Source organism: Haliotis rubra, unplaced genomic scaffold (genome assembly GCF_003918875.1).
Source record: "Haliotis rubra isolate DU_JTF1 unplaced genomic scaffold, ASM391887v1 Scf1214, whole genome shotgun sequence".
NCBI classification, from domain to species: domain Eukaryota; kingdom Metazoa; phylum Mollusca; class Gastropoda; order Lepetellida; family Haliotidae; genus Haliotis; species Haliotis rubra.
Window position 1 is genome coordinate 678 of NW_025765131.1, and position 5822 is coordinate 6499.

Below are 5822 nucleotides of genomic sequence, written 5' to 3' on the forward strand. Positions count from 1 at the left end.
GGAATTATATGTGTATACTATAGAAGTGACTGGTATTGTGGGAGGCATTTAGGCTATGTTGATTGACATCAGGAGTGGAATTATATGTGTATACTATAAGTGACTGGTATTGTGGGAGGCGTTGAGGCTATGTTGATTGACATCATGAGTGGAATTATATGTGTATACTATATAAGTGACTGGTATTGTGGGAGGCGTTGAGGCTATGTTGATTGACATCATGGAGTGGAATTATATGTGTATACTATAAGTGACTGGTATTGTGGGAGGCATTGAGGCTATGTTGATTGACATCATGGAGTGGAATTATATGTGTATACTTTAAGTGACTGGTATTGTGGGAGGCATTTAGGCTATGTTGGTTGACATCATGGAGTGGAATTATATGTGTATACTATAAGTGACTGGTATTGTGGGAGGCGTTGAGGCTATGTTGATTGACATCATGAGTGGAATTATATGTGTATACTATAAGTGACTGGTATTGTGGGAAGCATTTAGGCTATGTTGAATGACATCATGATGGGAGTTATATGTGTATAAGTGACTGGTATTGTGGGGGCGTTGAGGCTATGTTGGTTGACATCATGAGTGGAATTATGTGTATACTATAAGTGACTGGTATTGTGGGAGGCGTTGAGGCTATGTTGGTTGACATCATGAGTGGAATTATATGTGTATACTATAAGTGACTGGTATTGTGGGAGGTGTTGAGGCTATGTTGGTTGACATCATGAGTGGAATTATATGTGTATAAGTGACTGGTATTGTGGGGAGGTGTTGAGGCTATGTTGGTTGACACCATGAGTGGAATTATATGTGTATAATGTAAGTGACTAGTATTGTGGGAGGCGTTGAGGCTATGTTGGTTGACATCATGAGTGGAATTATATGTGTATAAGTGACTGGTATTGTGGGAGGCGTTGGGGAGGCTATGTTGGTTGACACCATGAGTGGAATTATATGTGTATAATGTAAGTGACTGGTATTGTGGGAGGCGTTGAGGCTATGTTGGTTGACATCATGAGTGGAATTATATGTGTATAATATAAGTGACTGGTATTGTGGGAGGCATTTAGGCTAGGTTGATTGACATCATAAGTGGAATTATATATTGTATAATATAAGTGGCTGGTATTGTGGGAGGCATTTAGGCTAGGTTGGTTGACATCATGAGTAGAATTATATGTGTGTATACTATAAAGTGACTGGTATTGTGGGGAGGCGTTGAGGCTATGTTGGTTGACATCATGAGTGGAATTATATGTGTATACTATAAGTGACTGGTATTGTGGGAGGCGTTGAGGCTATGTTGATTGACATCATGAGGTGGAATTATATGTGTATACTATAAGTGACTGGTATTGTGGGAGGCGTTGAGGCTATGTTGATTGACATCATGAGTGGAATTATATGTGTATACTATAAGTGACTGGTATTGTGGGAGGCGTTGAGGCTATGTTGATTGACATCATGAGTGGAATTATATGTGTATAAGTGACTGGTATTGTGGGAGGCGTTGAGGCTATGTTGATTGACATCATGAGTGGAATTATATGTGTATACTATAAGTGACTGGTATTGTGGGAGGCGTTTAGGCTATGTTGATTGACATCATGAGTGGAATTATATGTGTATACTATAAGTGACTGGTATTGTGGGAGGCGTTGAGGCTATGTTGATTGACATCATGAGTGGAATTATATGTGTATACTATAAGTGACTGGTATTGTGGGAGGCGTTGAGGCTATGTTGATTGACATCATGAGTGGAATTATATGTGTATACTATAAGTGACTGGTATTGTGGGAGGCGTTGAGGCTATGTTGGTTGACATCATGAGTGGAATTATATGTGTATAAGTGACTGGTGGTATTGTGGGAGGCGTTGAGGCTATGTTGATTGACATCATGAGTGGAATTATATGTGTATACTATAAGTGACTGGTATTGTGGGAGGCATTGAGGCTATGTTGATTGACATCATGAGTGGAATTATATGTGTATACTATAAGTGACTGGTATTGTGGGAGGCGTTGAGGCTATGTTGATTGACATCATGAGTTGAATTATATGTGTATACTATAAGTGACTGGTATTGTGGGGAGGCATTGAGGCTATGTTGGTTGACATCATGAGTGGAATTATATGTGTATACTATAAGTGACTGGTATTGTGGGAGGCATTGAGGCTATGTTGATTGACATCATGAGTGGAATTATATGTGTATAATATAAGTGACTGGTATTGTGGGAAGCATTTAGGCTATGTTGATTGACATCATGATGGGAATTATATGTGTATATACTATAAGTGACTGGTATTGTGGGGGGGCGTTGAGGAGGCTATGTTGGTTGACATCATGAGTGGAATTATATGTGTATACTATAAGTGGCTGGTATTGTGGGAGGCGTTGAGGCTATGTTGGTTTACATCATGAGTGGAATTATATGTGTATAAGTGACTGGTATTGTGTGGGAGGTGTTGAGGCTATGTTGATTGACACCATGAGTGGAATTATATGTGTATAATGTAAAGTGACTGGTATTGTGGGAGGCGTTGAGGCTATGTTGGTTGACATCATGAGTGGAATTATATGTGTATAGAGTGACTGGTATTGTGGGAGGTGTTGAGGCTATGTTGGTTGACACCATGAGTGGAATTATATGTGTATAATAAATAAGTGACTGGTATTGTGGGGAGGCATTGAGGCTATGTTGATTGACATCATGAGTGGAATTATATGTGTATAATATACGTGGCTGGTATTGTTGGAGGCATTTAGGCTATGTTGGTTTGACATCATGAGTGGAATTATATGTGTATAATATAAGTGGCTGGTATTGTGGGAGGCGTTGAGGCTATGTTGATTGACATCATGAGTGGAATTATATGTGTATACTATAAGTAACTGGTATTGTGGGAGGTATTGAGGCTATGTTGATTGACATCATGAGTGGAATTATATGTGTATAATATAAGTGGACTGGTATTGTGGGAGGCGTTTAGGCTATGTTGATTGACATCATGAGTGGAATTATATGTGTATAATATAAGTGACTGGTATTGTGGGAGGCGTTGAGGCTATGTTGGTTGACATCATGAGTGGAATTATATGTGTATACTATAAGTGACTGGTATTGTGGGAGGCGTTGAGGCTATGTTGATTGACATCATGGAGTGGAATTATATGTGTATAATATAAGTGACTGGTATTTGTGGGAAGCATTTAGGCTATGTTGAATGACATCATGATGGGAATTATATGTGTATAAGTGGACTGGTATTGTGGGGGCGTTGAGGCTATGTTGGTTGACATCATGGGTGGAATTATATGTGTATAATATAATGACTGGTATTGTGGGAGGTGTTGAGGCTATGTTGGTTGACACCATGAGTGGAATTATATGTGTATAATGTAAGTGACTGGTATTGTGGGAGGCGTTGAGGCTATGTTGGTTGACATCATGAGTGGAATTATATGTATAATATAAGTGACTGGTATTGTTGGAGGCGTTGAGGCTATGTTGATTGACATCATGAGTGGAATTATATGTGTATAATATAAGACTGACTGGTATTGTGGGAGGCATTGAGGCTATGTTGATTGACATCATGAGTGGAATTATATGTGTATAATATAAGTGGCTGGTATTGTGGGAGGCATTTAGGCTAGGTTGGTTGACATCATGAGTAGAATTATATGTGTATAATATAAGTGGCTGGTATTGTGGGAGGCATTGAGGCTATGTTGATTGACATCACGAGCATCGATCTACGCAAAATGTCCACAATGACTTGCAGCAACCAGGGCCCCCTTACACAAAGTTCTCGTAAAGCCTAAGATCTCGTAACTTTTCTCGTATCTGCTGTACCTCCTATACTGTAACATAGGAGATGTTACGAGATCTTGTGCTTACGAGAGCTGTGTGAAACAGGGCCTCCTTTCAAAAGCTCTAAGGTGATCGTAAGTCACTTTGGTAACCTTAGTGCAATGGTAAAGAATGGGAGTTAAGGTTAACCTTAGTAAAGGTTGCTTCGTGAAATGAGCCCCAGGTCAGCGATCCTGACCACCCAATCCCGTTACTCACCTCATTAGAGAAGCATTGGTTAACGTAGGCCAACTCTAACCACATCTTCACCAGTGATAAGTATGATTATCTATTTTTTGATATTTTCAATGTCTATTCCAACATGGCGTGTGTATATTTTAACAGATTATATATGATTATCCCTGTCAAATGTTGTATATTATGTATAATATGTTTGATTTTTCTCATGTTTGAATAGCTATGAATTAGGAATGAAAGTATATAAATCTGACTCTCGTGGTATTTTGTCTTTTTATGAAACAGTTTTGGATGTTTCAAGTCTACTATTTTACTACCAAATACAAGAATGATTATCTTGCCGGTCATAATCCAATGCATAAAAATACAGATCTCAAGTTTGATGCTCACAGTTAAGAACTCAGCCTAAGAGCAAAGAACCATATTGATCCATAACAGTAGGATGTGTCACTGTTAACTATTTGTCAAAGATTTCTATCGGTACAACAAATCCACTGATCTGACATTACATGTGACTAGACCTTCTTCAGAGAACTTCAGAGAAGTATTAGATAAGTGTTCAGAACTAAAGTCTGCTACAGGTACCCTTCCAGCAACACAAAGGCTGAAGAATGCCCCGACAATTCCCCCCTTGTAGTGCATGGACCACGACATCCACCAAAGGCAGTGGTAGAAAAGATCACGAGCAAATTCCATGAAATGGAAGCTAAAGGCCACAGTCTAAAGTAACAGAGCCGACAGACTGGATGAGCTCAGTTGAGATAGTTGTCAAGGGTGACAAAGTGTGGATATGCCTGATCCACAAGACTTGAATTGGGCAACACCGAGGGAGCACTATCCAGTTCCTACAATAGAGGAAGTCGTTGCATCATTCCCAACCGTAAAGGTATTTTCCGTGTTGGATGCAAAATCAGGATTTCTCAAATTCTGCTGGACTATGAATCATGTCTGTTACCAACATCCAACACTTCAATAGGCAGGTTCAGATGATTCGGTGTAAAGCCGGCTCCAGCCACCACACAATGGACACTATGCAAGTCGGAGCGAGAGTGATTATGGATCTCGTTCTCATTGGCGGTGAACACGCTGCTGATCTTAATCGTATAATGTAGGAGGTTACACACAGAGCTGCTTAGTAAATCGTCGACTGAACTATTGGCAAGTGCTACGTGAAACAGCAAAAAATCAAATATGCTGGACATGTGGTAAATAAGAATGATCTTGAAGCAGATCCAAGTAAAGTGCGAGTGCTGACGGTGATGTTTGAGACTTACTTGGGATGATCCAGTATCTGTCCAAATTCCTTGCCTAATCTGAGTGAGACAGATGCAACACTGAGAGAGGTCATTAAGAAAGACGTGGACTTATTTCCTTGGAGAAGCCACAGCAAACGTCCGATGAAATACTCAAAGATTTGATCAGCACAGCGCCTGTGTTGACCAGGTTTCATGTGCGCAAATCGTCCAATATCAATGTGATGCAAACAGTATTGCTTTAGGGACAGTACTTCTACAAGGACACCCAGCTGCTTCCTCACCAAAGGCCCTTACTCAGACGGCTTGCAATAGTTCATAACTGCAAGAAGTTTCATTATTACATATTTGGACACACAGTGACAATTGAATCAGACCCCAAGCCCGTCCAGAGCATATTCAGCAAGCCATTCCTGAGCTCCTATGAGACTGCAGTCAGTGATGCTAAGGTTGCAGTCAAATGACCTTAATGTAACCTACAAGCTGGGTAAGGATATACC

The 5822-nt window shown here is 40.0% G+C and overlaps 2 long non-coding RNA genes across 2 annotated transcripts; one reads left to right on the forward strand and one right to left on the reverse strand.

Moving 5' to 3' along the window:
• The first annotated feature begins 666 nt into the window (after positions 1 to 666).
• Positions 667 to 1344, forward strand: LOC124265540. Its single transcript, XR_006895476.1, has 3 exons — positions 667 to 707; positions 778 to 1176; positions 1330 to 1344. It is a non-coding gene; the product is annotated as an uncharacterized LOC124265540 (long non-coding RNA).
• A 1027-nt stretch (positions 1345 to 2371) lies between these two features.
• Positions 2372 to 4440, reverse strand: LOC124265546. The gene is made up of 3 exons (XR_006895477.1): positions 3353 to 4440; positions 2612 to 2985; positions 2372 to 2394 (listed from the first exon to the last, which is right to left on the reverse strand). It is a non-coding gene; the product is annotated as an uncharacterized LOC124265546 (long non-coding RNA).
• Positions 4441 to 5822: the final 1382 nt, after the last annotated feature.